The sequence below is a fragment of the Pollicipes pollicipes genome, unplaced genomic scaffold (genome assembly GCF_011947565.3).
Source record: "Pollicipes pollicipes isolate AB1234 unplaced genomic scaffold, Ppol_2.1 Scaffold_1600;HRSCAF=1878_pilon_pilon_pilon, whole genome shotgun sequence".
Lineage (NCBI taxonomy): Eukaryota > Metazoa > Arthropoda > Thecostraca > Pollicipedomorpha > Pollicipedidae > Pollicipes > Pollicipes pollicipes.
This window is the reverse complement of record NW_023595962.1, coordinates 18,412,055-18,437,113: the sequence shown is the minus strand read 5'-3', so window position 1 is coordinate 18,437,113 and position 25,059 is coordinate 18,412,055.

Here is a 25,059-nt window from a genome sequence, read left to right as displayed (position 1 = left end):
GACGGTGCGCATTCGATGGAGCTGTCATGGGTCCATCACATCTTGTCATCATCTTGGGTCCATCATCTTGTCACATCACACTTGTGCAATTTCGGCATTCATTTGAATCCTTCAACACCCCCCCCCCCCCCCCCTCCCAATAGCGTCTCATACAGTGATCCCTCACATGGGTAGCCCTAATCCTCAAGACTCCTGGGTATGTACACAGATCGCGAAATATGGAGCACCGTCAATACATTTGTCATATTTGCCATACGAAATCGCTTACCAACCATGACCCTGTATATGCAAAGTTGTTAATTCAACGTGAGGGCTTCGAAATCATAATGCCGAGACAAACAGGGGATAAATTCCTCTTTGTTTGTATTTGTTACACCCATTATAGGCTACATGCAGCCAGTAAGCCAGCACCACAATCTACGAAATGCAGTAGCTCATCGGGTGTATGATCAGCATCGACCGATCGCAGCCAATGCGGTGACGTCAGCGGCATGGTCGGCGATCAGCTGACTTTCTACTGATCTACACTGCTGCGGACGCGGTACGACACGAGCGGCGTGGAACGATACATGATACCTGGGAGTTGCCTAGGTTTTTTGCATATGTGATGTTATAGAACAAAGTTCTTGTTCGATCTGGTTACTTAGAGCGTCAGAGGCCGCAATGGCACACATGCGGTGAACTCCTTATGAGTCATAAACATTGTCGACTCCAGGCAACATCATATCCATGCCGTATGAATTCAGTTTTTTTGTTCACTATTTGTGACATTTCATGTCGGCATACTATTATGTTTGCAATTTGTGGCATTATTGGCCCTTTGCCTTTTGGGACACATGCGCTTTATATGTCTGTTTGGGAGAAGGCGAGCAGCCACGGGGGTAGAGGCCTATAGTCGGCAGCGCTTTCTTGCCGGCTATCATGCACTGCAGCACCATCTGCAGCATCAGGGCTTGGCACCTCCGAGAAGCCCACAACCATCGGCGCCTCCTGTTCATCCATCATACTCTGCAACGCCATGTGTAGCACCACCTGCAGCACCGAGGCCGCCACCTCTGAGAAGCCCACTGCTGTGAGAGCCTCCGCGACGGCTATCACACATTGCAGCAGCATCCGCAACACAATCTGTGGCACCATCTGCAGCGCCATCTGCAGCACCAGAACCGCCAGCTCCAAGAGGTTCATAGACGCTACGCCTCCTCGCCGGCCATCACGTGCTGCAGCACCATCTGCATCATCAGGGCCAACACTTCCGAGAGGCCCGCGGCCATGTGGCGGACATGCTGGTGGAGACGCTGGAGTGGAAGGCGGCAGTGGGCCGGCAACAGCGGACGGCGGCGTTAGCGGGCAGGAGGTGTCCTGCCTCGAGAACACCGGCGGACCATCCATCCAGCGGCAGTAGACTCGGCTCCAGCCTGCGGCAGACGTCGGCTACCTCAGTAACGGCCTTCCGCTTCACGATCTCGCGGCATGTGAATGCTACGTATTGCAAGCACTTTGAGCCCATTGTTCTAGAGTTATAATGGATGAAATGCCAATCACTGATGGTACGTCAACCGGTCATGTGTTGAGCGTTGATGCAACTCAGAGCAGAGTACCACGGTTCAACACACGGAACAAACGAACAATGACGCTTCTCAGAGCAGAGCACCAATTAAAAATACGGAACAAGCCAGCACTGACGCATCTCAGAGCAGAGTACCACGGTCAAACACAAAGAACAAGGTGGCATTAATGCATCTCAGAGGAGACTGCCACTGTTCAACACACGGACGATACAAATCCAGTGAGTTGCGACAAAAGCAGGCACCGCATCATATACTTTATATCATGCCTATCATGCGTATTATGCATATACTTCATCGTTGCACGCTTATGAACGACTAGAATCGTAGGCGAGGAACTACTGGACCGTCTGGATCGTCTGAAACTCTATCTCTTGGGTCTTGGCGATTCATTAGGAGACGTCAGGCACAGCAATGGTCAACGAAGGTGTTAGTCATTTTTGAAGAAAAGAAACAACCAGAACTTTTGCTCACGAACGATTTGCTCATTGAGCTGTAATCCGAATATTATAACCTGACCATCGGGAGGTCCAATGGCAGATTCCAATATTGTCCACCAATGGAGGTGTTTTGAGTTCTCAGCTGATTCTCCGCTCCGGCGGATCCATGCTCACCTAAGCTGTCGCCGGATGTGATACAACTCAAAGCCATGCATTAGCACCCGACGACAGTGCAGGGAAAACCGGCCGGGTCCCTGTCATTCCCCCGGCTGTGAACTAGGAGCTGGCCGAGGAGCTGGCAGGTCACTTCTTCCCCCCTGTTATCTCGGGATTGGATATCCCGAAGCAGCAAGTCAAGCCTATTCAGCAAGCTGAAGTTTTCTTCATGGTAACATTATCTTTGTGCTGTACAAATCTCGTCACCACGATAATGCAGGACTCCATTCCCAGAGTTTGAGTTATCTCGAACCCCTCTCCGCGATGAGTTGACATTGGTCTGCTGGAAATGTTAGGTCACAACGCGTGTTGCTATGCCGCGTTGCCACCCATCATATCAAGCAGATCCGTATTGGTATGAACGGCAGCAATGTCCAGGCAGGTTGGACCATTATCCGTTGGAGGAATCCGTGGCGACCCGCTGGGCTTGCGCGGCGAGATCTAACACAATGCTTTGGATCAACAGCCCGGAAACGGACAGCACTACAGAGAGGAAAGCTGCAGGACGTTGAGCAGTTGGTCACGAACTGAGGTAACTCTGAGCTGATGTTCAGAGCTTTGGGCGCGACCACCGAGTAAGGACCGGACTGCACCAGTCAGAGCTTGCTCAGGAGTAAGGCAGAACTGAACAGGCTTTGCGTTTACATAAGAAAACGCGATGCGCTCTCCACGCGGCAGCATTAATAAAGTGGTAGGTGTGTGCAATGATGTGTCTGTCGTACGCCCAGAAAGCATCAGAGCCTGGTTTTCTGTCGGTCGCCCAGTCACTGGTTCTCGACTGGCTGCTTGGAGATTCAGACACGTCCAGCGTATAAGGGGGTGACGAGTCATGATTGTAACGACATGACTAGAAACACCCTACACGCCGGACATGCCTATCAGGACTGTAGTGATCTATAACAACAGTAGCGCGTGCTTCTGCTGGAGACACGCGCTCTGCTGCTGGAGACACGAGCTCTGATGCTGGAGACACGAGCTCTGCTGCTGGAGACACGAGCGCTCAACTCGGCGACTCGGGCTCTACTCGTGCTTGTCTGTCAGCTGACAGCTGACAGCTGACTTTACCATGTAAGTCCAGAAAAGACGCCTGATCGCGCCGTGGCTTGTGCCACTCAGTGTCACTTATGCAAGTCCAGCACCTTTGCTCTCTAAAACCTTCATGAAGATACCAGCAGTTTGGCTCTTAGTCGGCTGCTTGGAGATTCAGACAAGTCCAGCGTGCCATGTGGTTTCAAGTCATGATTATAACGACACGACTAGAAGCACTGCGTGCGGTGAACATGTCCGTGAAAACTGTCTCGCTCCATTGATTCAGGCGTCCGTGATGCGTAGCAGCCGTGCCTATTTAAAACAGGCATTCAGATAGGGAAACATTCCGTGTTTACGGTTGATGGCACACCGGCCAACTCCATGCGTCTGACCGTGATACAACTCATAACAGTATACCACAGTTCAACGCATGGAGCAGGCCAATGAGAACGCGTAACATGCTTCTTTGTAACATGAGTGCATTTAGGCGATCACCAAGTTTCAAGAGCTATGTGCTTTTCTATCCCATATCCTGCGATTCGTTATCAGTCACTAAAATCTAGAGGCAACAGCACCAAGCGGTCGGGTTTTATCCTTGCAGGGTGCAGCGGCAGGACCGGGAACATGTACACGTGGTCAGGCATCTGCCAAGACTGCTGCACATCTCTGAGATCCCCTGCGGCCATTACCCAAATGCTCCACCGATGCGCAAACGTGGGTATTCGGTCGTATCTGGCAGCATTAAGTCCATATCAATTGTTCGCATAGTGATGTCGTTTAGGACTATCAATCAAATAAGATAACTTATGCCAATTAGGACCATTGATTAGAGGTGTCGGACCCATCAATCGTGAGAAATGGATTTAGTCATGTTTCCAAAAACCACGGCTAAAAGCATTGCTCACGACAGATATGCCCCAGTGAACTGCAATCCTGCATGCAGTCTGAAAGATCGAGTGGTTCAATGCAAGCCTGCATTAATGTCTACCGATAGAGATATGTGTGCAGTTTTCAGCTGAGTCTTCCTTGTGGAGGATCCATGCTGATCTGCACTGGTGCCGGGAGTCAAACAGCTCATAACCGTGTATCAACACCCGCCAACAGTGCAGAGAAACACGAACCACGCTATTCTTGAGGGCATATAAGGAGTGCTGGGGTGATTCTTGCCTTTATAGCATTTATGCTTTTTGCACAAGTCATACTTATACTCGCCGCCCTGTCTGTAATCTATTTTGATGGCTTAATTATGAACGAACCTGCGATGCTTTTCCCGTTTGTGCTGTTAGCCGTGTTACAAAATTATCTAGGTTAGAAAACCACAGCTGTATTTCCAGAGTCGATCTCTATGCTTTTCTTAACCCATCTTATTGATCAACTAAAAAAGCCAGAGCAACACCCACCATTGTCTTGTGTATCTCGTCAAAACATCAAGTATTTAGGCTGTACCTGCGCTTTATATCATGTGTACGTGGTGAAGACAATACCAGGGCCGAGGATGTACGGAATATCACTTTTAGTTGAGGATGCAGCCGCGCTAACGAGCATTACCGAAAATTAACATCAGATTACTGTCACTGTATTGTACGAATGTTATCTGAAATCTCCAAACCATTTCTCCTCGGAAAAAGACAGCCGGCCAACATTAGGCTGCAGTGCTCAGCGTCATCCCGCATCATAGTTTAACTCACCAAGCAACGCAGCGCTATCTATAGCGCTAACTATAGCTATCTTGCCGTTGCATGCGTGGATGACAATGTCCAGGCAGGCTGGGCCGTCTTCTGTCCGGCGAAGCTCTGCTGACCCGGTCCTCTTGTCTGAAATGATATGAAGAACCTGTATAAATGTTTCGCACACAGAACAGAACAAGACTGAGTGTGTTTTTTGAACAGCCCATCCAGCGTTGTCTGAGAGATGTTATCATCTGAGATGCTGTTTGTTGCTTTTCAGTGCATCTTTCACCAGTAGATGCCAGCCCATAGAAGCCGAAACAAGTTAAAGAACAGAGGGGACTTTGTCATGGTATAGCGTAAGTCAACGCGCACAGCTCACAGACGCAGTAAGCTGGTGGTGACTGCAAGCGACGCATGGTTCATGACATGCCTGTTGTCTGTCCAGTATGTATCAAGGAATTGCTTTCCGTCAGTTACTCAGCCAATGGTTCTCGGTTCGCTGCTTGAAGATTTGGACACATCCAACGTGTGATATGGTTTCCAGTAATGATTATAACGACATGACTAGAACCACTGCACACGGTGGATATGGCCATGAAGATTGCGATACTCCATTGGATCAGGCAACCGTGATGATTAAGAGCATCTCGAGGAGTCTGTCCACTGTCTGTCTGTCTGAGTCTGTCCACTGTCCAACACACGGACCATGCCAATCCAGTGAGTTGCAACACAAGCGGACACCCTATCATACACTCAGAAATTATGCATGCCATGGGTATCATGCATATATCATTGCTGTTTGGTATATCTATTTGATATGTATTTTTATACTTTATATTTTGATTATAGAGAGAGAGAGAGAGAGAGAGAGAGAGAGAGAGAGAGAGAGAGAGAGAGAGAGAGAGAGAGAGAGAGATGGAGAGAGAGAGAAGAGAGAGATCGGAGAGACTTAGAGTTTATAGATAGAGAAGCGATCGAGAGGAGAGAGAGCCGAAGAGAGAGAGGAGCATATGAGGAGAGAGAGAGAGAGAGAGAGAGAGAGATATATATATATGTATATATATATATATATATATATATATATATATATATATATATATATATATATATATATATATATATATACACACATATATATATATATATATATATATATATATATATATATATATATATATATATATATATATATTATCAATGCACGACTATGAACAAGTTGAATCGTAGCGAAGAGCTAATGTAGCGTCTGGATCGTCTGATACTTTATCCCTTTGGTCTTGGCGATTTAATAGGGGCGTCAGGCACAGCAATCGTGAGCAAAGGTGTCATCTTGAAAAACGACCAAAAGCATTGCTCACGACAGATATACTCATTGAGCTGTAATCCGACAATATAACCTGACCATCGGGAGATCCGATGGGAGATTCCAATATTGTCCACCAATGGAGATGTTTTGAGTTCTCAGCTGATTCTCCGCTCCGGTGGAACCATGCTCACCTACACTGTCGCCGGATGTGATGCAACTCATAGACATGCATCAACACCCGACAACAGTGCAGGGAAGCCCGGCCGGGTCCTGTTATTGGCCTCGAGTAAACTAAGAACTGGCCGAGGGGCTGGCAGATCCTTCTTCCACCTGTTATCTCGGGATTAGATATACCAAAGCAGCAAGTCAAACCTATCCAGCCAGCTGATGCTTTCTTCGCGGTAGCATCATCTCCGTGTGGTACAAATCTCAAGTCACCACGATAATGCGGACTCCATTCCCAGAGTTTGAGTTATCTCGAACCCCTCTCCTCGGCGAGATGACATTGATCTGCTAGAAATGCTAGGTCACAACTCGTGTTGCTATGCCGCGTTGCCACCCAGCATATCAAGCAGATCAGTGTCGGTATGAACGGCAGCAATGTCCAGGCGGGTTGGACCATTATCCGTTCGAGAAATCCGTGGTGGCCCCGCTGCTTGCTCGGCGAGATCCAACACAATACTCTGGATCAACAGCCCAGAAACGGACAGCAGTACAGAGAGGAACGCTGCAGGACGTTGAGCAATTTCTCCCGAACTGAGGTAGCTTTGAGCTGATGTTCAGAGCTTTGGGCACGACCACTGAGAAAGGACCGGAATGCACCAGTCGGGTCATACCCAGGAGTAAGGCAGAACTGAACAGGCATTCCATGTACATAAGCAAACGCATTGCGCTCTCAAAGCGGCAGCAGCGATAAAAAGGTGGGTGTGTGCAATGATGTGTCTGTCGTATGCCCCTAATGTACCAGAGCCTTGTTTTCTGTCGGTCGCCCAGTCACTGGTTCTCAGCCGGCTGCTTGGAGATTCAGACACGTCCAGCGTGTAAGGGTGTGACGAGTCATGATTGTAACGACATGACTAGAAACACCCTACACGGCGGACATGCCTATCAGGACTGCAGTGACCTTTAACAACAGTAGCGCGTGTTCTGCTGGAGACACGAACTGTGCTGCTAGGGACACAAGCTCTGCTGGAGACACGCTCTCTGCTGCTGGAGACATGAGCTGTACTGCTGGAGACACGAGCTCTGCTGCCGGAGACACGAGTTCTGCTGCTACATTAACATTAACGTTACGTTACGTTAGCGTGTCCAGCTATTTTAGATACATTTCTTTGTCGAAAATACCTCTGACCACCTCTGAAGTCGCTCAGCCACTGGCTGTCAGTCGGCTGCTTTAGGAGTCGGACACGTCCAACGTGTGATATGGTTTCAAGTCATGATTGTAACGACACGACTAGAACCACTGCACACGGTGGACATGCCCATAAAGACAGTTACACCCCACTGATGCCGTCGACCGTGAAGCGTAACAACCGTGCTCATTTAAAACTCATTCAGCTCAGGGAATGGTCGGTGTGTACGGCTGATGGCACACCGGGTAGCTCCATGCGTTCAAACGTGATGCAACTCATAACCGTATATCACAATTCAACGCATGGAGCAGGCCAATGCGCACGGTTACCGCGCTAAATTGCAACATGATTATGTTTGGGTGCCCACCAAGCTCGGAGACACCTGTATGCTCTTCTATTCGATATCCTGCGATTCGTTATTATTCATCAGAATCCAGAGGTAGCTACATCAAGCAGTCGAGTTTTATACTTGCTCGGTTGCAGCGGCAGGACCGCAAACATGTACACATGGTCAGGCATCTGTCAAGACTGCTGCACATCACTGGGCTGCTTCAAGCTCATTACCATAATGTTTCTCCCTTACTCGTGTGCGCCACTGACATCGTAACCTGTTACCACTGAATCATGTGCATCATCTGCATATCATGTCTCTTGAATGGTTGCCATTAGTTAGATTCTGCGGGGAGAGCAATGGTGAACAGTGGAGGTAGTTATGCTTTGACAAAACAACGACCTAAAGCATTGCTCAGGACAGATATGCCCAGTGAGCTCTAGTTCTAAACTGCAGTCTGACAGATCCACCGACAAGCCTGCCTTATTATCTACCGATGGACATGTCTGTACATTTATCAGCTGATTCTCCGCCCCGGTGGATCCATACTGACCTACGCTGCCGCCAGATGTGATACAACTCATATCCGTGCTTCAACACCCGACAACAGTGTAGAGCAACACGGCGTGTTTCACTAGTTGGGAGCTTTATCAAGTGTTGAGGTCATCCTGCACCAGTCGACTGGACAACACATGACCAACGTTAAGTGCTTTGCTGCATCAGTGACGCATGGCCAACAGCGCTACATGAGGTAGTCCAAAAACATTGCCTACGATGCAACCGCCCAGTGAGCTGTAATCCTACCTTGTCAGCTGACAGGTCAAGCGGTTCAGTGCAAGCCTGCCTTATTATGTACAGATATACATGTCCATACAGTTATCAGCTGAGTCTTTCCTCCGGTGGATCCACGCTGACCTACGCTGCCGCCGGATGTGATACAACTCATAACCGTGCATCAACACCCGACAACAGAGCAGAGCAACACAGACTGTGCCTTTATTTGGAGCCAACAAGGATTGCTGGGATAATTGCCGTTTGTTGTGAATGTCTTGGCTTGTTTGGTTGCATTACATACATGAATGAAGCGTTATGTGTCTGCATGGTGTTCAGCACTTCACCCTCGCATACTGGTCTCGCGTGCCCGATATTTGAACCAAGACATTGAATTATTCAGCCATATTTATCGCTTACGTATGATGTCCTTTAATCATTCACTGGAAGCGTCAAACACAGCAGCCAGGAGCAATGAATTGAGTCGTGGTACAAAAAAAACCGACCAAAAACATTGCTCCTGGCAGATGTGCCTAGAAGCCGTAGCATTCCAAAATGACAGAGGGATTACGTTATGTATGTTGATATGTGAACTCTACGTCCCGTAATGAAATTCATATAACCTCCACAAATAGTTGACGGACCTCGCCGCTTAACAACATTCTGGAAGAGGGATGCCGATAACATCAATTCTGTATTGTTAAGCATGAAATGATAATGCGGACAGTGCATCCTTTTTCTAAACATCGCGTCGATATAGCTTCTTCTGGGCAAAAATGCCTCCATGCAATCAAGCTATACAATCTATTGTAATTCCACAATCGAATGAGTTTTTTGGTTGCCTGTGAAATTCAGACGCTTTCTGGAAGCTGGTGCCTTAACACGTTGTTTCCCGTCGCCACGTGAACATCAGACAAGTCAATATGTGGGGTGGTTTCTGGTCATGATTTCAACGACAGGACCAAAAGCACTGCACATGCCGGATATGTTCAACAAGATGGCAACTTTCCGTTGACGCGGCCGGACTTCTTATGCTCCATGGACTCCGCTACAGTGTTGAACCGTGCCAACTGTGCATAGATGAACAGATGAGACCGTACAGCGATGAACAGCCGCGGTGTCCCCTTTTGCACAGCGGTGAACAGTCGCGGTGTCCCCTTTTGTACAGCGGTGAACAGCGGCGGTGTCCCCTCCGGTACAGCGGTAAATAACCCCGGTGTCCCCTCCCGTACAGTGGTGGTGTCCGCCCCTCCTGCCGGGATGAGAGGCAGGCGATGCCACACAGCCTCATCAGCTGAGTGCGTCGTCGAGTCCCAGCGACACTATCAGTCCGCGGCTTGAAGATCCAGACAAGTCCGCCATGCGGAGCTGTTTCGTGTCATGATGATGATGGCACGACAAGAAACTCCCCACACGGCAAACGTGCCCGGCAAGAGTACAGCGGCCATGGGTTCATATCACCGCGGCGGGAGGGGTGGAAGCTGCTGCAGTGTTTCAGGATCAGTTGGGCAGTTTAACAAATCAAGCTATGCCGTACACCCCTCTTCTCTCCTCAAACCATATTCGAAAGCGGAAAGCCATTTTGGATTGTAGATTTGATTGATTGGATTGATTGATGATTGGATTGGATTGATTGGATTGGTCTATGTAGACTTAACTGTATGCAGATATCTGATGGTATGCCACTGCTTTAAACATTTCGGGACATACTGTGGTTTTTCTGGTGAGGGCATTTACTGGCTACTTCAAGCCAAGTAGCTGTGTCATTACGAAGTATACGTCGCTGTATAATCATTTAAGTTTTTAAGTGTATTCGCGAAGGACATTGTGCATCAGATGAGACAGCGTTGGTAGTCTTATTCCCCTTAGAATAAACGGGAGAATGATGAGATGGATGTGATATTTCCGTTTCATGCATCTATCGAGACGAATGTTTCGATGAAGACAAGCAGCCGAAAGCATCTCTTCACGTGTTGGAATGATTATGATCTGCCGCTCCAAACCATAGAAGACCCACGATGCGTAAACAGCAGTCCACACCAGCAACGAAAGACTCAGGAAAAGATCCAGGAGCATGGTAGAACTTGTTGGCATTCTGCAGCGCAATTCAATGCGCGGTATAGGTCAAAAAGAAATGGGACGCAATTTGAACTTCTGTGTAGAATCGCACAATCAAGGGCGGTATGCTGTTTGCACGATGCTATTTATGTGCTTTCCATCCTTCTTCATGGTAACCCTGTCTTCGTGTGATAAAAATGTCAGGTCACCACGATAATGCGGACTCCATTCCCAGAGTTTGAGTTATCTCGAACCCCTCTCCTCGGCGAGATGACATTGGTCTGCTACAAATGCTAGGCCACAACGCGTGTTGCTATGCCGCGTTGCCACCCATCATATCAAGCAGATCAGTGTCGGTATGAACGGCAGCAACGTCCAGGCGGGTTGGACCATTATACGTTCGAGGAATCCTTGGTGACCCGCTCTGGCTGCTCGGCGAGATCTAACACAATACTCTGGATCAACAGCCCGGAAACGGACAGCAGTACAGGGAGGAAAGGTGCAGGACTTTGAACAGTTGTTCACGAACTGAGGTGGCTCTGAGCTAGTGTCCAGAGCTTTGGGCGCGACCAGTGAGTAAGGACCGGACTGCACCAGTCAGATCGTACTCAGGAGTAAGGCAGAACTGAACAGGCTTTGCGTTTACATGAGCAAGCACATTGCGCTCTTCACGCAGCAGCATTGATAGAATGGAAGGTGTGTGCAATGATGTGTCTGTCGTACGCCCAGAATGTATCACAGCCTTGTTTTCTGTCGGTCGCCCAGTCACTGGTTCTCGGTCGGCTGCTTGGAAATCCAGACACGTCCAGCGTGTAAGGGGGTGACGAGTCATGATTGTAACGACATGACTAGAAACACCCTACACGGCGGCCATGCCTATCAGGACTGCAGTGGTCTATAACAACAGAAGCGCGTGTTCTGCTGGAGACACGTGCTCTGCTGCTGGAGACACGAGCTCTGGTGCTGGTGACACGGGCTCGGCTGAAGACACACTGCTCCAGCGGATAGCGGAAATGGGTTCATGATTGTCTAACAATTTCAATGAGGTGCGTAATGCTTGGCTTAGCGGTATTCCCAATTATCCAGCAGTAAACGCTATCCTTGCCCACTAAAAATGTCCCAGTCAAAACTGTAGCATTCTACCATGTCCGAGCTAAGGTCCGGTCAGGCCAAAATAATCCTGAAGCCCTGACTAACCCGCACGGCCCGATCAAGCCCAACGGATTGCTTGCTCGCGGACATCTCCCCAGAGAGAATGATTAGGGCTCACTTGGGCTCAACTCGTGCCTACCTGTCAGCTGTCAGCTGACAGCTGACATTACCATGTAAATCCAGAAAATACGTGAGGTAGCGCCGTGGTTTGTGCCACACAGTGTCACTTGTGTCAGTCCAGCACCTCCAGTCCAGCAGACACCGACCAATGTCAGGTTGCAGCGCCCAGCGCCATCCCTCATTACAGTTCAACTCACCAGGCAGTGGAGCGCTGTCTTGCGGTAGCGTGTGAGGATGTTAATGTCCAGACAGGCTGGGCCGTCTTTTATCCAGTAAAGCTCTGCTGGCTCGCTCCTCTTGTCTGAAATGACATGAGAAGTCTGTATAAATAATTCGCATCCAGAACAGGACAGCGCTGAGTGTGTTCCTTGAACAGCCCATCCAGCGTTGCCTGAGAGATGGCATCATCTGTGATGCTGTTTGTTGCTTTGAGTGCATCTTCCACCAGCAGATACCAGCTCACATAAGCCAAAACAGGTTAAAGAACAGAGTGGAGTTTGTCATGGTGTAGCGTAAGTCAACGCGCAGAGCTCACAAGCGCCGTAAGCTGGTGGTAACTGCACGCGACGCATGGTTCATGACATGCCTGTTGTCTGTCCAGCAAGTATCAAGGAATTGCTTCTCGTCAGTTACTCAGTCACTGGTCCTCGGTGGGCTGCTTGAAGAATTGGACACATCCAACGTGTGATATGGTTTCCAGTAATGGTTATAACGACATGACTAGAACCACTGCACATGGTGGATACACCCGTGAAGATTGCGATGCTCCATTAATTCAGGCGACCGTGATGATTAGGAACATCTCAGAGGAGAGCACTACTGTCCAACACACGGACCATGCCAATCCAGTGAGTTGCAACAAAAACGGGCATCGCATCATACACTTCATATCATGCATATATCATTGCTGTTTGATGCATTTATATGATATATATATATATATATATATATATATATATATATATATATATACATTTGGTATACCATATCTTGAGTATATATATATATATATATATATATTGGGTATACTATATCTTGAGTATATATATATATATATATATATATATATATATACTTTATCATTGTATTATCATGATCGACTGCAATCGTAGCAAAGAGCTAATGTAACGTCTGGAGCGTCTGCTACTCTATCTCTTTGCTCTTGGCAATTCATTGGAGGCGTCAGGTACAGCAATCGTGAGCAAAGGTGTTATCTTTGAAAAAGACGACCAAAAGCGTTGCTCTCGACAGATATACTCATTGAGCTGTAATCTGACATTATAACTTGACCATTGGGAGATCCGATGGCAGATTCCAATATTTTCCACCAATGGAGATGTTTTGAGTTCTCAGCTGATTTTCCGCTCCGGTGGAACCATGCTCACCTACACTGTCGCCGGATGTGATGCAACTCATAGACATGCATTAACACCCGACAACAGTGCAGGGAAGCCCGGCCGAGTCCCTGCTATTGGCCTGGCGTAAAGTGGGAACTGGCCGAGGGGCTGGCAGATCCTTCTTCCCCCCTGTTATCTCGGGATTAGATATACCAAAACAGCAAGTCAAACCTATCCAGCCAGCTGATGTTTTCTTCGCTCCATCATCTCCGTGTGGTACAGATATCAAGTCACCACGATAATGCGGACTCCATTCCCAGAGTTTGAGTTATCCCGAACCCCTCTCCGCGGTGAGTTGACATTGATCTGCTAGAAATGCTAGGCCACAACTCGTGTTGCTATGCCGCGTTGCCACCCATCATATCAAGAAGATCGGTTTCGGTATGAACGGCAGCGATGTCCAGGCGGGTTGAACCATTATCCGTTCGAGGAGCCCGTAGTGGCCCCCTCTGCTTGCTCGGCGAGATCCAACACAATACTCTAGATCAACAGTCCGCAAACAGACAGCAGTACAGAGAGAAAAGCGGCAGGACGTTGAGCAGTTTCTCACAAACTGAGGTAATTCTGAGCTGATGTTCAGAGCTTTCGGCGCGGCCACTGAGTAAGGAACATACTGCACCAGTCGGAGCATGCTCAGGAGTAAAGCAGAACTGAACAGGCTTTGCCTTTACATAAGCAAACACAATGCGCTGTCAACGCGGCAGCATTGATAAAATGGTAGGTGTGTGCAATGATGTGTCTCTCGTATGCCCAGGATGTATCAGAACCTTGTTTTGTGTCGGTCTCCCAGTCACTGGTTCTCGGCCGGCTGATTGGAGATTCAGACACGTCCAGCGTGTAAGGGTGCGACGAGTCATGATTGTAACGACATGACTAAAAACACCCTACACGGCGGACATGCCTATCAGGACTGCATTGGTCTATCACAACAGAAGCGCGTGCTCTGCTGGAGACACGAGCTCTGCTGCTGGAGACACACTGCTCCAGCGGATGGCGGGAATAGGCTCATGATTGTCTAGCGAATTCGCTGAGGTGCGTAATGCTGGACTCCACGGTATTCTCAATTATCCAATAATAAACGCTATTCTTAACCCCCAAAAATGCTCAAGTGAAGATTGTAGCATTTTACCGTGCCGGGGCTAGGGTCCGGTACAGGCCAAGACCATCCTGAAACCCTGACTATCCGGCACGGCCCGATCGAGCCCAGCAGGCTACTTGCCTCGCGGACATCTCGCCTGAGAGAACGGGGATCGTTTCCAGCGTCGGACGATGTCTTGATACGGCCTCCGGGTCTCAACTCGTGTCTGCTTAGCTGCCTGTCAGCTGACATTCTCTTCAGAGAATGTTCCCTGTTTACGTTGGATGGCACACCGGCCAGCTCCATGTGTTTAAACGTGATACAACTCATAACCGTATATCATCTTTCAACGGACGGAGCTGGCCAATGCGCACGAGTACTGCGCTTTATCGTAACATGATCGTTTTTGGGCGTCCACCAAGCTCCAAAAGAAATGTGTGCTTTTCTATCCGTTATTCCGCGAATCGTTATCAGTCATTGGAATCAAGAGGTAGCTATATCAAAAGTCGAGTTTTTTCCTTGCTCGGTGCGGCGGTAGGACCCGGAACATGTACACGTGTTCAGCACATCTGTCAAGACTGCTGCTCATCGCTGGGCCCTTCTGTGGCCATTATCCAAATGCTTCACCAATGTGCAAACGTGGTGAAGTTGGCCGTATCACACGCGCTCTACTGCTGGAGACACGAGCTCAGCAGCTGGAGACACGAAATCTGCTGGAGACACGAGCTCTGCTGAAGACACACTGCTCCAGCGGATATCGAGAATAAACTAATGACTGTCTAACGACTTTAATGAGGTGCGCAATGCTTCACTTGGCGGCATTCCCAATTGTCCAGCAGTAAACCGGCACGAAATATAACATGAAATATAACATATCCTTGCCCACGAAAAATGTCCCGGCCAAAACTGTAGCATTCTACCATGCCCGAGCTAAGGTCCGGCACAGGCCAAAATAATCCTGAAGCCCTGACTAACCCACACGGCCCGATCGAGCCCAACGGATTGCTTGCTCGCGGACATCTCCCCAGAGAGAATGATGAGGGCTCACTTGGGCTCAACTCGTGTCTGCCTGTCAGCTGTCAGCTGACAGCTGACAATACCATGTAAATCCAGTCACCTGTGTCAGTCCAGCATCTCCAGTCCAGCAGACACCGACGAACGTCAGGTTGCAGCGCCCAGCGCCATCCCTCATTACAGTTCAACTCACCAAGCAGCGGAGTGCTATCTTGCGGTAGCATGTGAGTATGACAATGTCCATGCAAGCTGGGCCGTCTTTCGTCCAGCGAAGCTCTGCTGGCCCGCTCCTCTTGTCTAGAATGATGTGAAAAGTCTGTATAAATATTTCGCATCCAAAACAGGACAGCGCTGAGTGTGGTCTTTGAGCAGCCTATTCCGCGTTCTCTGAGAGATGGTATCATCTGAGATGTTGTTCGTTGCTTTGAATGCACCCCCTATGAATAAAGACCAGCCCACACAAGTCAAGACAAGCCAGCGAACAGAGTGGAGTTTGTCATGTAGTAAGGCAACGCGCAAAACTCACAAGCGCAGTAAGTTGGTGGTGACTGCACGCGACGCATGGCTATTTGTCATGTTATATTTCTGCTGTTTGCACAGTATGTATCAAGGACTCGCATTCCGTCAGTTACTAAGGCACTGGCTCTCGGTTGGCTTCTTGAAGATTCAGACACACCCAACGTGTGATATGGTTTCAAGTCATGATTATAACGACATGACTAGAACCACTGCACATGGTGGACATGCCCGTGAAGATCGCCACACTTTATTGATTCGGGCGACCGTGATGCGTAGCAGCCGGGCCCATTTCCATTTACCATCCAGTATTGCGATATAACTCAGAACCATGCATCACAATTCACCCCATCGAGCAGGCTAACACGTGACTTTCCCTGCTGTACTGTGTCGTGATTGTGGCTGACTGCCCGCTAAGCTCTTGAAGAGGGATCATTATTTGCAGTCGTAAGGTGCTGCATCTAGCAGATAATTTTTCCTTATTGCTCCGTGTAGCAGGAGGACCCGGAACATAAGCACATGTTCAGCACATTTGTCAAGACTGCTGCACATCGCTGGGCTACTTAGAGCTCAGTACGATAATACTTCACCATCGCGTGCGTGTGCCACTGGCATCATCGCCTGCAGCGATAGATTCATGCACATCATCTGCATATTATGTCTCTTGAATAGGGATCGTTCATTAGATATGGCGGGGAGAGCAATGGTCAACAATGAAGTTAGTCGTGCTGTTTCTGAAAACCACAGCCTGCATTCTCAGGACAGATATGCCCAGTGAGCTCTAGTTCTAAATTGTAGTCTGACAGATCCACCGGTTGAGTGAAAGCCTGCCTTATAATGTACCGACGGACATGTCCATACAGTTATCAGCTGAGTCTTCCCTCCGGTGGATCCATGCTGACCTGCGCCGCCGCCGGATGTGATACATCTCATAACCATGCATCAGCATCCGGCAACAGTGCAGAGCAACACAGCGTGCATCACTTGTTGGAAGCTTCATCAAGTGTTGAGATAATCCTGCATCATTCGGCTGGACAACGCATGACCAGCGTTAAGTGCTTTGCTGCATCAACAACGCGAGTCCAACAGCTGTACACAGGACAGTCATACCCCTTTGGTTTTTCTCGAGTACATCTCGAAATGGTTTTAAAAATTTCTTTACTACATCCCTGAAGCAAAGCAAGCTGAAACCTGTCGTTGTGCTGAGTCTGTCTTGACAGGATGACTTGCTGAGGCGCGTCTGTGTGCTACACAACGTCTTCGTGGTGAAGGCCGTTCTGGGGACGATTTTCACGAAGAATACAAATGTTACGGACAACTTACATCAAATTCAGGTATCTACAATGGACGAAAGAATACGTAAATACCCTTTTTATCTTCAACATTTTAGTCAAGAACTGCTTTTGGAAAGAATGTTGCGAACAAGGCACATGTTCAACACTCTAAAATATTTTCAATTCCAGTTTTCAAACTGTGACATTTCACTTCGAATTTGAATTTCCTACATTAATCTCAGTACCTTATGGCCACGGAATAATTGTTTTGGCCTCGGCCATTCGGCCTTCTGTCAACAGTAGTGTGCGGTACTGAGTGTCCTGCATTGGCGCTTAACTGCCAACCATAGAACTAACCCATATCAATTGTTCGCAAGTGATGTCGCTTAAGACTATTAATTAAATAAGGTAAACTTGATTAGTTAGGACCATTAATTAGAGGTGTCGGACCGTTCAATCGTGAGAAATGGATTTAGTCATGTTTCAAAAAAAGACTAAAAGCATTGGTCACGACAAATGTGCCCCAGTGAACTGCAATCCTGCTTTGTAGTTTGCGAGATCGAGTGGTTCAATGCAAGCTCGCACTTATGTCTACCGATGGAGATATGTGTGCAGTTCTCAGCTGCGTCTTCCTTGCGGAGGATCCATGCTGGTCTGCACTGGTGCCGGGAGTCAAACAGCTCATAACCGTGTATCAACACCCGCCAACAGTGCAGAGAAACACAGGCCGCGCTCTTTTTGAGGGCACACAAAGTGCTGGGACGATTCCTAGTATTTTCAGAGGACTGCAAATGACTGGTGTAATGTTTTTGCCTTGATAACATTTGTTCTCTTTGCACAAGTCATACATATAGTTGACGCCCCGTGTCTAAGCATTTTTGATGGCTTAGCTTTGAGCAAACCCAGTATACTTCTTCAGTCTGTGCAATTAGTCGAGTTGCAAAGCTATCTAGGTTAGAAAGCCACAGCTGTATTTCCAGAGTCGATCTCTACGCTTTGCTTACGCCATCTTTTTGATCACTGAAACAAGCCAGAGCAACACCCACCAATGTCTTGTGTCTTTCTTTAAAGCATCAGATGTTAAGGTGCATCTGCGTTTTATATAATGTGTGCGTGGTGAAGACAGTACTGGGCTGAAGATGTGCGAACATCGGTTTTAGTTGACGATGCAGCTGCGTAACGAGCATTGCCGAAAAGTAACATCAGAGTGCTGTCACTGTATTCGACGAATGTTACCTCGAATCTCAGATCCATTTCTCGTCGGAAAAGACACCGGCCAATGTCACGTTGCAGCGCCCAGCGCCATCTCGCATTACAGTTCAACTCACCAGGCAGCCGAACGCTGTCTTGCGGTAGAGTGTTCTGATGACAATGTCCAGGCAGGCTGGGCCGTCTTCTGTCCGGCGAAGCTCTGCTGACCCGCTCTTCTTGTCTGGAACGATATGAAGAATCTGTATGAATATTTCGCATCCACAACAACACAGTGCTGAGTGTCTTCTTTGGACAGTCTATCCAGCGTTGTACGAGAGATGGTGTCATCTTAGATGTTCGTTACTATGAGTACGCTTTCCATCATTTAAGGCCAGCCCCGCAATCCAAAACAGGTTACCGAACAGAGTGGAGTTTGTCATGGTATTGCGTTAGGAATGCACAGAGCTCACAAATGCAGTAAACTGGTGATTACTGCGCGCGATGCACGGTCATTTGCCATGGTCCTAGGTCTGTCGTGTGCCCAGTGTGTATCAAGAAATTGCTTACCGTCAGTTACTAAGTCAGTGATTCTCGGTCAGCTGCTTGAACATTCGGACGCATCCAGCGTTTGATATGGTTTCAAGTCATGATTATAACGACATTCCTAGAACATCTGCACACGGTGCACATGCTCGTGAAGATTGTGATACTCATTTAATTCAGGCGTTCGTGATGCTTAGCAACCGGATCCATTTCGAATTGTCATCCAGTCTTGTAATAAAACTCAGAACCGTACAAGACAATTGAACACATGGAGCAGGCTTGTAGGTTACTTTCTCGTGCTATACTGTGTCGTGATTGTGGCTGACAGTTCGCTAAGCTCTTGAATATGGATAAATATTTGGAGTCTTAGGTGGCTGCATCAAGCAGATCATTTTTTCCTAATTTATCGGTGCAGCGGAAGGACCCGGAATATGCACACATGTTCAGCATATCTGTCAAGACTGCCGCACATCGCTTGGCTATTTCAAGCTCATTGCCATAATGCTTCTCCATTGCGCGTGTGCGCCACTGGCATCGTAGCCTGTAACCATTGATTCATGTACATCATCTGCGTATTATGTTTCTTGAATGGGGGTCATTCGTCAGATACGCCGGGCATAGCAATGGTGAACAATGAAATCAGTCGTGCTGCTTCGAAAAACCACGACCTAAAGCGTTGCTCAGGACAGATGTAGCCAGTGATCTCTAGTTTTAAACTGTAGCCTGACAGATCCAGCGGCTTGGGTCAAACCTGCCTTATTATCTACCGATGGATGTCTGTACCTTTATCAGCTGATTCTTCCCTCCGGTGGGTCCATGCTGATCTACGCTGCTGCCGGACGTGGTACAATTCATAACCGTGGATCAACACCCGACAACAGTGTAGAGCAACACAGCGTGCTTCACTAGTTGGGAGCTTTATCAAGTGTTGAGATCATCCTGCATCAGCCGACTGGACAACACATGACCAACGTTAAGTGCTTTGCTGCATCAGTGACGCATGGCCAACAGCGCTACATGAGGTAGTCCAAAAACATTGCCTACGATGCAACCGCCCAGTGAGCTGTAATCCTACCTTGTCAGCTGACAGGTCAAGCGGTTCAGTGCAAGCCTGCCTTATTAGGTACAGATATACATGTCCATACAGTTATCAGCTGAGTCTTCCCTCCGGTGGATCCATGCTGACCTGCGCTGCCGCCGGATGTGATACAACTCATAACCATGCATCAACACCCGGCAACAGAGCAGAGCAACACAGACTGTGCCTTTATTTGGAGCCAACAAGGATTGCTGGGATAATTGCCGTTTGTTGTGAATGTCTTGGCTTGTTTGGTTGCATTACATACATGAATGAAGCGTTATGTGTCTGCATGGTGTTCAGCACTTCACCCTCGCATACTGGTCTCGCGCGCCCGATATTTGAACCAAGACATTGAATTATTCAACCATATTTATTGCTTACATATGATGTCCTTTAATTATTCACTGGAAGCGTGAAACACAGCAGCCAGGAGCAATGAATTGAGTCGTGGTACAAAAAACACGACCAAAAACATTGCTCCTGGCAGATGTGCCTAGAAGCCGTAGTGTTCCAAAATGACAGAGGGATTACGTTATGTATGTTGATATGTGAACTCTACGTCCCGTAATGAAATTCATATAACCTCCACAAATATTTGACGGACCTCGCCGCTTAACAACATTCTGGAAGAGGGATGCCGATAACATCAATTCTGTGTTGTTGAGCATGAAATGATAATACGGACAGTGCATCGTTTTTCTAAACATCGCGTCGATATAGCTTCTTCTGGGCAAAAATGCCTCCATGCAATCAAGCTATACAATCTATTGAAATTCCACAATCGAATGAGTTTTGTGGTTGCCTGTGAAATTCAGACGCTTTCTGGAAGCTGATGCCTTAACACGTTGTTTCCCGTCGCCACGTGAACATCAGACAAGTCAATATGTGGGGTGGCTTCTGGTCATGATTTCAACGACAGGACCAAAAGCATTGCACATGCCGGATATGTCCAACAAGATGGCAACTTGCCGTTGACGCGGCCGGACCTCTTATGCTCCATGGACTCCGCTACAATGTTGAACCGTGCCAACTGTGCATAGATGAATAGATGCGACCGTACAGCGATGAACAGCCCTGGTGTCCCCTTCTGTACAGCGGTAAACAACCCCGGTGTCCCCTCCTGCACAGCGTTGAACAGCGGCGGCGTCCCCTCCCGTACAGCGGTAAATAACCCCGGTGTCCCCTCCCGTACAGCGGTGGTGTCCGCCCCTCCTGCCAGGATGAGAGGCAGGCGATGCCACACAGCCTCATCAGCTGAGTGCGTCGTCGAGTCCCAGCGACACTATCAGTCCGCGGCTTGAAGATCCAGACAAGTCCGCCATGCGGAGCTGTTTCGTGTCATGATGATGATGGCACGACAAGAAACTCCCCACACGGCAAACGTGCCCGGCAAGAGTACAGCGGCCATGGGTTCATATCACCGCTGTGGAAGGGGTGGCAGCTGCTGTGGTGTTTCAAGATCAGTTTGGCAGATTAACAGATCAAGCTATGCCGTACACCCCTCTTCTCCTCTCAAACCATTTGCGAAAGCGGAGAGCCACTTTGGATACTTCAATCTATGTAGATTTAACTGTGTACAAATATATTATGGTTCGCCGCTGCTTTGAGTATTTCGGGATATAATGTGGCTCTTCGGGTGGGGGCATTTACTGGCGACTTCAACCCAAGTACCTGTATCATTACGAAGTATATGTCGCTGTATAATTATTTGAGTTGTAAAGTGGATTTGGAAAGGACATTGTGCATCAGATGAGACAGCATTGATGGTCTTATTCCTCCTAGAATAAACGGGAGAATGATGAGACGGATGTGATATTTCGGCTTCATGCATCAATCGACACGAATGTTTCGATGGAGACAAGCAGCCGAAAGCATCTCCTCACGTGTTGGAATGATTCCGATCTGCCGCTCCAAGCCAGAGAAGAGCTCACCGTAAGTAAACAACAGTCCACACCAGCCAGGAAAAATTCAGGAAAAGATCCAGGAGCACGGTAGAACTCGTTGGCCTCTTGTAGCGCAACTCACTGCTCGGTATAGGACAAAAGGAAATGGGACGCAATTTGAACTTCTGTGTAGAACTGCATAATCAAGGACGGTATGCTGCTTGCGCGATACTATTTATGTGCTTTCCAACCTTCTCCATGGAAACCTTATCTTCGGTGGTACAAATCTCAAGTCATCACGATAATGCGGACTCCATTCCCAGAGTTTAAGTCATATAGAACCCCTCTCCGCGGTGAGTTGACATTGGTCTGCTGGAAATGCTAGGTCACAACGCGTGTTGCTATGCCGCGTCGCCACCCAGCATATCAAGCAGATCAGTGTCGCTATGAATGACAGCAATATCCAGGCCGGTTGGACCATTATCCGTCCGAGGAGTCCGTGGTGGCCCGCTCTGCTTGCTCGGCGAGATCCAACACAATACTCTGGATCAACAGTCCGCAAACAGACGGCAGTACGGAGAGAAAAGCTGCAGGACGTTGAGCAGTTGGTCACGAACTGAGGTAACTCTGAGCTGATGTTCAGAGCTTTGGGCGCGACCACCGAGTAAGGACCGGACTGCACCAGTCGGAGCATGCTCAGGAGTAAGGCAGAACTGAACAGGCTTTGCCTTTACATAAGCAAACGCAATGCGCTGTCAACACGGCAGCATTGATAAAATGGTAGGTGTGTGCAATGATGTGTCTGTCGAATGCCCAGAATGCACCAGAGCCTTCTTTTCTGTCGGTCGCCCAGTCACTGGTTCTCGGCCGGCTGCTTGGAGATTCAGACACGTCCATCGTGTAAGGGGGTGACGAGTCATGACTGCAACAACATGACTAGAAACACCCTACACGGCGGACATGCCTATCAGGACTGTAGTGGTCTATAACAACAGTAGCGCATGTTCTGCTGGAGACACGAACTGTGCTGCTAGGGACCCAAGCTCTGCTGGAGACACAAGCTCTGCTGCTGGAGACACACTGCTCCAACGGATAGCGGGAATATGCAAATTATTGTCCGACGATTTCAGTGAGATGCGTAGTACTGGACACGACGGTATTCCCATTTTTGCAGCAACCAACGCTGTCCTTGTCTACGAAAATGTCTCAAGCAAAACTGTAGCATTCTACCATGCCGGGGCTAGGGTCCGGCACAGGTCAACACAATCCTGAAGCCCTGACTAATCGGCATGGCCCGATCGAGCCCATCAGACTATTTTCCTCTCAGACATTTCGCCAGAGAGAACGACGATCTTTTCCAGCTTTGGGCAATGCCTTGATAGGTCACTCGGGCTCAACTCGTGCCTACCTGTCAGCTGACAGCTCACAGCTGACATTACCATGTAAGTCCAGAAAAGACGTCTGGCCGCGCCGTGGCTTGCGCCTCACGGTGCCACGTATGTAAGTCCAGCACCTTTGTTCTCTAAAACCTTCATGAAAATGCCAACTGTTTTGTGCACCACACAATGTCGCCGCGGGTAAGGCTCTACTGGGTGGGGTATATGATGATGGCTGTTCGGTGGGGAAACCGTTAACTGCCGTTATTCTTGCTGTCTACTAGGCGGGCCAGCTGGGTAAATCATATTGCAGAATTTAGTTATCAAAATCCTGTTACATCATTGGACGAATTGGAACAAAAATGTTATTTTCACCCACAACATTTTGTGCAAAGATCTACTTCTGAAACTAACAACTGCGATGCGGATGCTCATGCACCAGCATGCTTGATAAAGTACAATTTAACTCCACAATTCTCATACACATCGCAAACCTCCAGCGTACGAAGATAAGGGTCGTCAAGCTGTCGCGATATACCAGAGATAGTTCTGGTTCAGCTAATGCACCCCATATGTCTATCTCATGTCCAGCAATCCAGCTCGTATATTACGTTAGCGCGCCCAGCTATTTCAGATCCATTTCTCACTCGAAAAAACCTCAGGCTACCTCTGAGGTCGCTCAGTCACTGACCCTGGCAAGAAGAAGATTCGGACACATCCAACGTGTGATATGGTTTCAAGTCATGATTATAACGACACGACTGGAACCACTGCACACGGTGGACATGCCCGTAAAGACCGCTACACTCCACTGATTCACACGGCCGTGATGCGTAACAACCGTGTCCATTTAACAACCATTCAATTAAGGAAATGTTTCGTGTTTACGGGTTAATGGCACGCCGGCAAAGCTTCACGCGTTTGACCATGAAGCAACTCATAACAGTATGTCACAATTCAACGCAGGGAGCAGGACTGCGTACGTGCACTGGCCTGAGTTACCGTACGTGCACTGGCCTACTGAGTTACCGCACGTGCTCTGGCTCCTAAATATCCTTACGTGCACTGGCCTGAGTTACCAGTTTGCCAGATCGGGTGGTTCAGTGCAGGCTTGCATTCATGCCTACCGATGGAGATATCCGTGCAGTTCTCAACTGAGTCTTCCTTGCTGAGGATCCATGCTAATCTGTACTGGTGCCGGGAGTCAAACAGCTTATAACCGTGTATCAACACCCGCCAACAGTGCAGAGAAACACAGACCGCGCTTTTCTTGAGGGCACACGCGAAGTGCTGGGGTGATTCCTATTATTGGCAGAAGGCTGCGCGCGACTGATGTGATGTTTTTGCCTTGATAACATTTGAGCCTTTTGCGTAAGTCATACGTATACTTGTTGCCCCGTCTCTTATTCATACATATTTATAACATATTTCGATGGCTTAGCTATGAAAAAAGCTGCGATGCTTTTCCAGTCTGTGCTGTTAGCCGAGTTATATAATTATCTAATTTAGAAAACCACAGCTGTTTTCCGGAGTCGATCCCCATGCTTCTCTTAAGCCATCTTCTTGATACCGAAACAAGCCAGAACAACTCCCACGATTGTCTTGTGCCTTTCTCCAAAGTATCACATGTTAAGGTGCATCTGCGTTTTATATAATGTGTGCGTGGTGAAGACAATACTAGGCTGAAGATGTGCAG